This window comes from Cannabis sativa, chromosome 3 (genome assembly GCF_029168945.1).
Source record: "Cannabis sativa cultivar Pink pepper isolate KNU-18-1 chromosome 3, ASM2916894v1, whole genome shotgun sequence".
NCBI lineage: Eukaryota > Viridiplantae > Streptophyta > Magnoliopsida > Rosales > Cannabaceae > Cannabis > Cannabis sativa.
In genome coordinates, this window is record NC_083603.1 from 57,544,786 (window position 1) to 57,557,304 (window position 12,519).

The window sequence follows — 12,519 nt, forward strand, 5'->3', positions numbered from 1 at the left end:
AAACTAACCGAAAATATGACCCGAAACTTAGACTAATTTTAGCCTAACAAGGATCCACATTTCATCCCCACCTTGGGATGCTCCCTACTTGGTAATGTTTTTGCCTTGTCTGTGCACTGGCTGGAGGATACTTCCTTCTTAGCCTTGGCCACTGTAAGGTTATAACATTCCCGTGCAGTTTGCTGGTTTCCTCTCAAACACCCTACCCCATTCTTCGTTGGAAACTTCAGGCACAAGTGGAATATCGATGTGACAGCCTTTAAGTAATATAAGGTTGGACGACCTAACATTATGTTAAAGGCTCAAGGAACATCTAATACTAGGAATTGTGCCATCATAGTCATGCTCGTGGGAGCTTGTCCAACACTGAGGGGTAGACGAATTTGTCCTAGATGTGCGACTCCTTGGCCGGAGAAACCATAGACAGGCTGGAGACATCGGGCTAGATCCTTGAGCTGGAGTCCAATCTTCTCATAGGCAGTCTTGAACAAGATATTGGAAGAGGCTCCATTATCAATCATGGTTCTGGCCACCATCTTATTAGCTATCTGGACCACCACGACCAACGGGTCGTTGTGTGGAAATCTGATTTTGACAGCATCTTCATCATTGAAGGTTATGGTAGGCCCTCCTGCTCGTGGGATTTTGGGCTTCCTTTCTTCTACGGCCAGGATCACTTCTTCTTGCTCGTGTTGTGCTGTTCGAGCATACCTCTCCCAAGCTTTGCTCGAATCTCCAGCTATGTGCGGGCCTCTAATGATGACTTACAGATGTCCGTCTACCGGTTGAGGTAGCAAGTCTTGGTTATTATCGTTCCTCTGATTCTGATCGGCCTTGACATACTTCTGTAAGTGCGGATTATTTTTCCTTATCAAGAATTCAATTTCCTGTTTCAGATTGTTGCATTCATTGGTGTCGTGGCCGTAATCTCCGTGAAATCGACAAAACTTGGTCATGTTTCTCTTGTTAACATCCTTCTTCATCGGGGCGGGCTTCTTATACGGGGCTAGCAATTGAGTGGCCATGTAAACACTTTCGATATCCTAGGTCAAGATGGTAAATGCAATGTACTTTGCTTGATTCTCTCGGGGAGGTTACTCGATTTTGCCATTGAATTTGCCTTTCTTCCCATTCCCTTGCCTGTTGTTGTTGTTGGAACGTTTTCCATTTGAGCTTGAATTATTTGGGTAATGGGGGAGTTCGGCGGACGTTCCAGTGGAAGCAGCTTTTGACTTGCCAGGCTTTTCCTCACCTTTTGCTCGCTGAATAGCTTCTTCGAGCTTGATGAAGCCTTCAGCACGATCGAGAAAATTTCTCATTGAGTCTACCCGGCCATTCTTCCTTATGTCCTTCCAAAGTTCACTGAGGACTTCAATGCCCCCCAGTATCGCGGACAACTTTCCATCTTATGTTACCCGTGAAACCTTGGTCTCCTCCATCATGAATCTGCTGATGTATCCTCAAAGAGGCTCGCCTAGTCTTTGCTTGACTTCGACCAAGTCTTCTAGATGCAACAGAAGTTGGCGAGAGGAAGATAATTGTGCATGGAATTCTGAGGAGAAGGCCTTCCATGAGTTGAACTTTCGAGGGGCTAGCTTGAAATAGCATTGCTGGGCGGCTTCCGAGATGGTAGCAGGAAAAATACTGTAACACACATCCCCTCGTATCCCTTGGAGATCCATTTTCATTACGAAATACTTGAGGTGGGAGAGAGGATGTTCTCTTCCAGTGTACATTTTCGAGGTTCGCATTTTAAACTTGTGGGGCAACGCCAGGAGATTGATCTCGGGAGAGAAAGGGGTTCCACGTGCTCGCTCCAACTCGAGATCATTGTTTCTTTGTCTGGCCATGCCTTGGAACATACTCTTTAGTTCATCTAGCTGTGCCTGCACGGCTGGACTAACTTGTTCGGCATTTTGGCCAATTTGAGTCACATCAGTATCTTTCTGAGCGGGAATTTGAGCACGGGTTTCAGGCTGCATGATCATTATGCCAAGCTGATCGTCTACTCCTCTCCTTCTGTTCAAATCGTTTTTGAGATCATGAGTCGTCCACAACCCATCGAATACAGAAACACCTGGCTGTCTCAACGATTGATTGGCTTGGTTGACAGGTGGAATGGCACCGTTGGCCTGGTTGGAACCATCAGGTATGACTTCTCCTAATGAATTACTAGACAAGGCCTGTCCACCTACTGCTTGGCCCACAAGCGAAACTTGTGACCGGAGATTTGGCGGCTGACCATTTATAGTCTGGGTAGTATTCATCGTTGGATCTTCGTCTGTTTCACCAAGGGGGATGACCTTCGGGGGTTGCTTCCCGACAGTTTGGTAGGCTTTTCCTATCAGCACAATAGCTTGCCAACTACGATCGTCAATCTCCGCATGATGAGCCCTTAACACTTCCATCTCTTTGTCTCTCCACTTGGCAAACATGCGTCTTTGTTCCTCGAACGCAAGATTTACTTCTGCGTGGAGTTCCTCCTGATCATGATGTAGGGTGTTGGTATGGCCCTGCATGAGTCCAAGAGCAGCACGAAAATTTTGGATCTCAATATCATCTCCAATGGTCGTTCGAACGTTGGTGGCAGGCGGAACGGCTGTGCTATAAATGCCCTGGCTGGGTGCTGAATTGGTATTCCAGTCTCTTGCACACCAGGCGCGATTTCATCACAGGAGTCGTTAAACCATGACCCACATTCGACGGCTGTTCAGGATTAATAGCTGGAAGAACCCTTATGTTTCTTGGGTTTTGCAATGCAGGATCCACCGCATGTGGATTTGCCGGATCAACCCGGCCCCTACGAGTCTGTACCACCATTGTACTTAAGGTTAGATTTAGAATGAAGAGCGATTCTTGATTCTGCTCTCATTAAAAACACCAAAATGTTGACCTCGCTTTTAGCCAACGACAGTGAGTCTAATTTAGTAGGCGACAAGTAGTTTGTAACGATTGAAATATAATAAAGCAATATAAAGACATAGGAATTTTATAGAGATTCAGCCCCGAGCAGTTCGGTAATAGCCTAATCCTCGTTATTTGTATTGACTCAAGAACAAGGAGAAAGGTTCCTTTCCTTATAGCTCTTATATCTCTGAATATGAATTCTTAGATAATATCTCTCCAGTAAAATCTTTCGACCCTTTTCCCAATGAATATGCATCACTATTTATAGGGCTATGAGCTTGGAGAGGAAGTATTTCCCTTCTCGTTACAATGGATATAAGCAGAAAGATTGCATAGTAAATACAAAATACACTAATCGTGGGATTTAGACAGCTTGTCATATCTCTACAATCTGATCCCGAAGTTATAGGGATTTCTTTGATGACTCACAATGCGAAAGTTTAATTCGCTAAGTGTTGGTCGCGCTGGACGGATTGCTGATTGCTTTGCCTAGAGCATGCATATGAAGTATCCTGTTTGGATTATATCCTGCGAGTAGATACTCTGAGTCGACTCCATGTGTCACCATCATGTGATGCCACGTCACAGTACAAAAATTGTGATAAGAGTTTCAAAACTCAATTTTGAACAAATATATATTTAATATTGAATATATTAAATGATTAATTAAACAAAGTGAACTTAATAGAAATAAATGGACAAATAAACTAAATATACTAGAATCTAATTCTATATATTTATCTAATGATAATGTTGTTTTCTTTGAGATTTGGTACTACATTATGTGGAGGGTCTCGTTCACACGACTTAGCTTGAATAGTCGAATGAGATACATTGTCCATAAGAGTTACAGAATGAGCTGCACTTACATTTAATGCAAATGAGAAATTATTGGAATTTATACCCTAAAAGAAAGTAATTAATGGGTATTATATTAGAGAATATATGAAATATAATTATAAGATAAGTAATTATAAGATAACTGATATATTAATTATAAGACTATAATTATTCAATATTTAAAATCTTGTTATTCATATGGAGAAGATATAAAATTTTGTAAGGATGTACAAGAGAATTAAGATTATACAATATGAATTAAACAAGTTGGTAGTGTATTAAAGTTCTAAGAGTCTATAATATGCACTTGCTAAGTACGGTTTACTATACATTGTACTTTTAATGTGTGTGATTTTGATTTAGATCAAATATATAGATGGACATGTAGTAAAGGTACTGTGATTAGATTACGCATGATTGGACTGATAGGTATTAAACTTCTTTCATCAACTTGTCGTTTACAATGAAAATATAGTTTATCAGATCACAATGATGATTATTAGTAGATCAGCCAGAATCCTGAGTGTAAAGGAACTCCTATTTGTGTTCATTCAATTCTTTGATTGACTCGTTAAAGTTTCTTTAAGAAGATGATTCTTACAACTTCTGTTTTGGGAGCTTAATAACATGAGTGGCTGGGAACATGTTATACTATAATAGAATCCAAGCTTTCCTAATAGATCAAATATTAGTTCCCTTATAGTGTTAATTTTGTGAATGCTAACTGTTAGATCCAAATCTATAATTAGTAATAGATTAATTTTTCACATAAAATTAATGGTACATAAGGAATCAAGAGATAATTAGAAGGGTAAAATTATATTTTGACCAACTCTAACGATGAACTAATAATTGGAGGGTGAGCTACTTATATTGATTATATCAATAGACTACAAGTAAGCATTCTCTAAATATAATTCTATATTGTCAAAGAGTGCAATTCCATATTTATAGTGGAGTAATAATGAAATTAATAAACCAGATTATTCTATTGATGAGATTGATTGTAATCTTGAGTTTATTAGAGCTTTGAAATAAAGGTTCATGATTCCCGACTCACCTCCATACAACACTGTACAAGGGAATGTTTTATTTTATGAATGAATTTCGAGTGAGAGTTAATTTCCATGGGATATAAATTGTTAAGGACAAAATAGTAATTTGTGAAATTATTGTTTGATTAATTATGAAAATTATGAATTGTATAATTAATAGTATTTAACTATTTAATTTTTTAGATAAAACTATATTAAGTAGTTAAATATAATATTATGATTAAATAATATTAAAGAGAGAGATATATAATATTTTAGAGGAAATAATATTCATTTTAATCTTTGTAAAAGAAGACATTAATGAGAATTAATTAATTATTAATTATTGGTAGAATAAATAATAAATCTTATTTGCGGTAAAATTGAGAAATCAATTTTGGACCTTAAAATATGACCCATACATGTAGGTCCATTCTATACATGTATGTCGATATATAAAGGCTCATGATTAATTTGGTTTAATTATTTTATTAATTTAAAATAATTTAAATTAATTATGTTTTATTTATTAATTAAACACATTATTAGATAATTATTTAATTAAAAAATAATTATTAAAATAAAAGATCTACTAATATTTTTATATTCGACTATTAGATATTTATATTTGAATTTAAATCAAATGAGATATTTATCTTTTATTTTAAATAAAAGATTAAAAGACTTTATTTATAACAATATATATATATAGGGACATATATAATCATAGATAACAACAGTAAATAAAGAAAATAAACACAGAATATTAGAGAGAAAATAGAATTAATTTTTTTCAATCCTACTCTCTCTCTCTCTCTCTCTCTCTCTCTCTCTCTCTCTCTCTCTCTCTCTCTCTCTCTCTCTCTCTCTCTCTCTCTCAGGTGTCACTCTTTCTCTCTCTTGTCTCACACGCCCCCACACTATTCATAGTGTAATGACCGCTTTAGTAATTGAGATTAGTAAAGGCAATTAGCACTAATTTTTGTTATTTTATAATTATTTATGAATTTTTTTAATTGTGGACCCTAATATTTATTAAAATCTAGGGGTATTATTTGACTTATGTGTGAAATATATTATTTTTATAATTTTTGCTCGGCGACAACGGAAAATGCGATGGATGACTTGTCGGATCACATGGGTAAGTTTAGAACCTTATTTCTTAGTGGGAAATATTTTTGAGAAAATAAAGTATCAGGATTGAGCGAGGTTATGGAATTTGACCACTTTACCCCTAGCTTTTGGAATATGCTAGTTTTATGAGTAAGGGCATTTTGGTCATTTGGTTAAATAGTGGGATAGGTGGTTGCCCTAGCTTTGTGACACCTTGCAACCTTTTTCTCAGCCAAGGGTAAGTTAATTAATTAATTTTAATTAGTTAGAAAGAAAGAGGAAAACTAAAGGAAAAATAGCGAATTTGAAGGGAAAGCTCTCTTTCTTTCCTCTCTCTCTTCGAAACCAGCAAGATCAAGGGGAAGGGCTGCTGATTTGTGGTGTTTTTAGCAAAGAAATTTTGGGAGAATCAAGCTAAGGTAAGCCCTAGTGGAACCCTTCTCTAGTTTTAAAGTTTTTGCTTAGTTTGAACCTGTGAAATTATAAATTGGGGGCTGTTAGGGTTTGATGCTTGTATAGTTTGAATTCTAGGGTTAGTTTGGATTGATTTTAACTCCTAGCAGCTGGTTTTAGTGTTTGTTATAGGTTTTGTGGAAGTTTAAGCTTTGAGTTCAAAGCTTTGGTCTCTAATGGCAAGTTGAGTTTCAATGGTTTGTTCTGTGATTTTCTGGCTAGAATATATTGTGTATACCCTAATTAGGTATTCTAGAAGGTTTGGTTGCATTTGGTGGAGAATTGAGCAAAGAATGAAAAGCTTGGGGGAAACTGGTGCAAACCGGCTAGCCGGTTTTGGCAGGGTTCCCCGGGCCTTTCATTTTCTCAATTTTTGTCTTTGCGGTGCCTTGGTTGGGTGTTTTCCCATTTCCAGAGTTAGAATAACCTATAGAAAGTATAACAGAACCTAAGGTTTTGTTTGGGGTTTCCCGGGATTAGGGTTTTAATCATGTAAATTACCCGGTTTTAAAATGTGATTAGGGCATCCATCTAGCACAAGATTTCTGTTCAGGTCGGCCAGCACACTTGAATTCGGAAATAAGGTAAGAACTAAATATAATGTGTGATATGATTATCTGAATGTATGTATATGTTATGTGTATATGCATGCTTAAGTTGTTAAATGCACTACCAACACTTGTACGGTTATGGTACAGAGTGCGTTGGTATAGTAAATATTATTTGTGAGTACAATACAGTGATACCAACACACGTTCAGGAAAGTACTAAGGTGTGTGGTATATCAGTCAGTGGTACTCAGGGTACGAAACAAACCATACCAACACTCTTACAGTGAGGTACGTAGTGTATGTGGTATAGTGGCTGTACCCTAGTATTGAACGTTCATGCTCATTTGTTAGGCCTTGTAAATAGGTGTATGGGTGCCTAATTATAGGTCAAAAATTTTATGATATGTTATATGCATTTCTTACTGAGTCTGTCGACTCACAGTTCTGCTTTCATGTGTAGGTAAAGGAAAGGCGAAAGCTGAACAGGAGTGAACCTGAGCTCGGATGGGATTGTACATGTCAAGCAGCGCGACCTGGAGTGTTCGGTCTCGGGATATCTAGGGATTGTATTTTGGTAGTCGCTGTGTGACCTGTAAAATATGTATTTTGGAATATTAACTTTTAAAAGTTTGAAAACGGGATCCCCGCACTTGTAAATATTTTAATATATTATAAAGTCTAATAATTAATATAAAAGTTTTAATTTGACACGTTTTTCAAGAAAATTCTTTGATTAGAAAAGATTGCACTGTAATTGAAAAAGCACTGTAGCGTGCCTTAGCATTAGGGCGTTACAATTTTGGTATCAGAGCCACCAGGTTTGTCTACCGAAGCTTGCTAAGACATGTACAATCTTCATCAGAGAAAACTCGATTCACGGTTCAGTAAGCCCGTACTTGTTTAGTATTTTAAATAATTGTGAAAGCATGTTAGGAAGCATATTATATTTTAATTAATTATTTTATTTTAAAGTGTGTTGCCTTTAAGTCCTTAAGAGCAGTGTAAAGTTTAGATCGCTGTCTAACCTTCCTGGCTTATGGATTCACAGGCTAAGTCCTATAAAATGGACGCCCCGCGAAATACAAGAAGTCAGGGTGATATGGTTGAGACCGGAGGCGGTCAGAGAAATCCCCGAAATCCTCGTGGTCGCGGCCGTGGCCGGGGCAGAGCTCAGGGTGGTCGCCCGGTAAATCCACCACAAGCTTCTCCGGATTGGGAGCAAAGATTTGCGGAAATGCAAGATTGGATCCGCCAACAAGATGAAGAGATTCAGAGATTGAGGCAGCATGGTCCTCCTGCCGTGCCTCCTCAACAAGTTGCTCAGGTCGTTGCAGTTCCAGCGGTGCCAGCAGAACAACATATTGTTGGCAACCGTATGGAGCTGTTGTACGAAAGGTTCCGGAAGCAGGCACCTCCAGTATTTCTGGGAGGTCCCGATGTAATGAAGGTGGAGTAGTGGCTCACAGTGATTGAGCGTATCCTTAACTTTATGGTAGTGGTTGGTAATGATCGGGTGCCTGCGCCACTTTCCAGTTTCAAGAGGACGCTCTCGTGTGGTGGGAATTGATAACCCTCACTCGGAACGTCACAGTGATGACCTGGGAAGAATTCAAGGAGTTGTTTAACTCCAAATATTATAATGAAGTCGTCCGCAGTGTAAAGCGGAAAGAGTTCACCGAATTGGTTCAAACCGAGGGAATGTCGGTTACTGAGTATACTACTAACTTTGACCGTCTGGCCAAGCTCGCTGTGGGAATCGTGCCGACTGACTTTAGCAAGAAAGAGAAATATTTGGCCGGTTTGAGTGCGAAGATTAGGCACGATTTGGTGATTACTACTACTGAGGCAACCACATATGTGTTGGAAATTATTTCACCAGGATCTTAGATCTACTCACAAGTATGTTGATTAACAACCTAAATATGAACTTTCTAAAACGATGAAATAAACACATATAAAGTTTAGTAAACCTTACATTGGGTGCAGCGGAATAATATGACTCCTTCTGTTCAGATATCTAGCCCTTGATTCCTTTCTGTAGCAGAGCATTATCAATATCTGAACCTTGATCTCTTTCTCTGATTCTTTAGTGCTGAAACTCCTTCTTGCTGAAAGTCTTTCTTCACGATCTTCCTCACTATGATTGAGGTATCACTTGCTGTGTGTGGGCACTACTCTAACATTAAGAATTTCGAAATTTCAAGGAAGAAGAGAGAGAGGGAGTGGTCGGCCAAAGATAGGGAGAGAGAGAGAGGCTCAGTTTTATCTGAATAAAAAGTCAGAAGAAAACTGTGTAATTTTCCTGAAGCCTTCAATATCTATTTATAGCATTCCACTAGGGTTAGGTTTGAATTATTTGGCATTAAAATAATGAAAATATCAGAGGGAAAACCCTACAAAAGTGGCCTGCCATGCAATGTGGATTTGGGTTTCACTTTTTGTAATTTTGCAGTTTTATCTTTTCTGCATCTGATTTTCTCAAAAATGCCAATTTTCAAATTCAACCATTTAAATGCCAATTCTAACTATTTAATAACTATAAATAATTATTAAATAATATTGTCATTTATCATATTTATTAATTGAACCATACAAAGTATCATAATTAACAAATATGCCCCTAAAACTCTTTTCTTTACAATTTCGCCCTTACTTAGTGAAAAATTCACAAATAGACATAGTCTAATTTTAGAATTATAATTGATTAATCAAAACCAATTACATGAGTCTTACAAGCAATATTATCTCAACTAGTGGGGGGACCATGGGTCTATATAACCGAGCTTCCAATAAGCAAATCAAGAATTTATAACCCAAATTCACTGACTTATTAATTCTTCGTTGAATCCACGCATAGAACTTAGAATTGCACTCTCAGTATATAGAATGCTCTATATGTTCCACCATATAGACACATCATTAGATAATCCATTGTTATAATCTTAATTTGATCAATGATCCTCTATATGAATGATCTACACTATAAAGGGATTAGATTACCGTTACACCCTACAATGTATTTTATCCTTATGTGAAATGTATTTTACACTTAACCCCGTATAAATGATATTTCAGCTTATGTGAAATGAGATCTCCACCATTTATTTTTGTTTGGTCAAGCTCGAAGGAGATCATCCTTTACTTACTATTCGCCAGATAGAAACTATAGATTCCATGTTTATGTTAGCGCTCCCACTCAATTGCACTACCGTGTTCCCAAAATGTACGTATCACCCTGACCTAAAAGTAGGCTTAACTAACAAATCAAAGAACACGAATAGCCTCTCGAGATCGAGCCTAATCATAACAGGATTAAGATCATTTGATCTAGCATCAACTAGGCGATATTGACTTGAATAGATATTACGGTAAGTTTAATAAATCTAAGTCAAAGTTCAATATCGGTCCCTTCCGATGCATACTCCATGCATCCAACCTGAGCTTTACTATAACCAATGCTCTGGAAAGAACATAGCATTTCTCGAAATGCAAGTAAACTCTGTTGTAGATTATCATATCAGTAAAACCCTGTGTGTGATAAATCTAGGAAACTTTATTCACATAGTCATGTTTACTTTCCAATGTGTTGACAACACAATAAACAGGATCAAATATTTGAAAAGGGTTTTAGACGAATTCATACATTATGTACATATAATCATGAAATAAATCATGTGAACCATGCAACATTAAATGTTATTTCTGATCTATATTAATAAGTAAATCTGATTATATTGAAATGAGTTTTATTTAGGGCATAAAACCCAACAATATGCTGAAATGGTTGAAAAGGCTTTGAGACCCGAGGGTGCGGTGAAATTTCTTTAGGAGCCCCGAGTGACTACGAGTGTTGGTGGAACCCCCACTTTTCTTACTCCTGTATATGGTAGGGATTGTGGTGACTCCACCACTGAACAGAAAAGGAAAGTCACCACAACATCTAGTGGTTCAGGGCAGAGCAAGCGGTTCCGTGGGAACCAAGGCAAAGGTGGACGCCAGGGTTACTCTTACCTGGAGTGTCCTCGGTGCAAGAAACATCATCCGGGAGAGTGTAACCGGGAGACATGCTTTTTGTGTGGCATAGTGGGGCATTTCAAGAAGATTTCCCTCAGGCAAAGAAAGAGGAGCCGAAAGCTGAGGTAAAACCGGTTCCTGCTCGAGTGTTCGCTATCACCCAGGCTGATGCTGTAGCCAACCCTTCTGTTGTGACAAGTCAGCTTCCAGTTAACAACTCCTTGTTTACAGTATATTTTGGTTCAGGAGCTACACGCTCATATGTAGCTACAAGAATAATTGATCTTTTGGGTAGGCGTTGTGATGTTTTAAAAAGAGTGTTTGGAACCCTAATGCCTAGCGGGGAATTAATTATCTCTAGTAGGCACATTAGGTCTATGCTGGTTGAGATCGAGGGAAGGGAGTTGAGTGCTGACCTTATAGAACTGGAATTAACTGAGTTTGACATTATATTGGGGATGGATTTTCTGTCTAAGTATTTGGCCAGTATAGATTGTAAGCGAAAAATGGTGACTTTTCAGCCAGAAGGTGAAGATCTATTTGTTTATGTTGGATCAGTTCAGGGGTCTCGGATCGCAGTTATTTCTGTAGTGAGGGCTAAAGATTTACTATACAGTGGCTATTTAGGATTTCTAGCAGTTGTGATTGACTCCAGCAGACCCGAAAAATTTGGGCCTGAGGCAGTCAGGGTGGTAAGAGACTTTCTCGATGTGTTTCCCGAGGAGTGGCCGGGATTGCCACCGCAACAAGAAATTGATTTTGTAATTGATCTAACACATGGAGTTGAACTTATTTCTAAAGCTCCATATAGAATGGCTCCAGCAGAACTCAAGGAGCTTAAATTAGAACTTCAGGGGATGCTTGACATTGGGTTTATCCGACCCAGTGTATCGCCCTGGGGAGCTCCGGTTCTGTTTGTGAAAAAGAAAGATGGTACCCTCAGAATGTGTATTGATTATCGAGAATCAAACAAGCTGACGATTAAGAACAAGTACTCGTTGCCCAGAATCGATGATTTGTTCGATCAGCTTGAAGGAAAGACAGTGTTTTCGAAGATTGATTTACGATCTTGTTATCATCAATAAGAATTCGAGAGGAGGACATATCGAAGACTGCTTTTAGAACAAGATATGGGCACTATGAGTTTTTGGTAATGTCATTCAGATTGACTAATGCTCCTGTGGCCTTTATGGATCTCATGAATAGGGTATTCAAGGATTTCCTCGATAATTGCGTTGTAGTGTTTATCGACGACATTCTTGTATACTCTCAGTCAGAAGAGGAGCACGAGCATCATCTTCGAATGGTATTGCAGTGACTTAGGGATCACAAGTTGTATGCAAAGTTTAAAAAGTGCGAATTCTGGTTGTCTTAGGTGTCTTTTCTGGGTCATATTGTTGGGAAGAATGGGATTATGGTTGATCCAAATAAGGTTGAGTCAGTGAAGAATTGGCCGAGGCCAAAATCTGTGACGGAGGTTCAAAGTTTTCTCGGTTTAGCAGGGTATTATCGACGTTTTGTCGAGGGATTCTCTAAAATCTCTATGCCCCTAAACGAATTGACTAAGAAAAATTAGAGATTTGTGTGGTCATATAAGTGTGAAACAA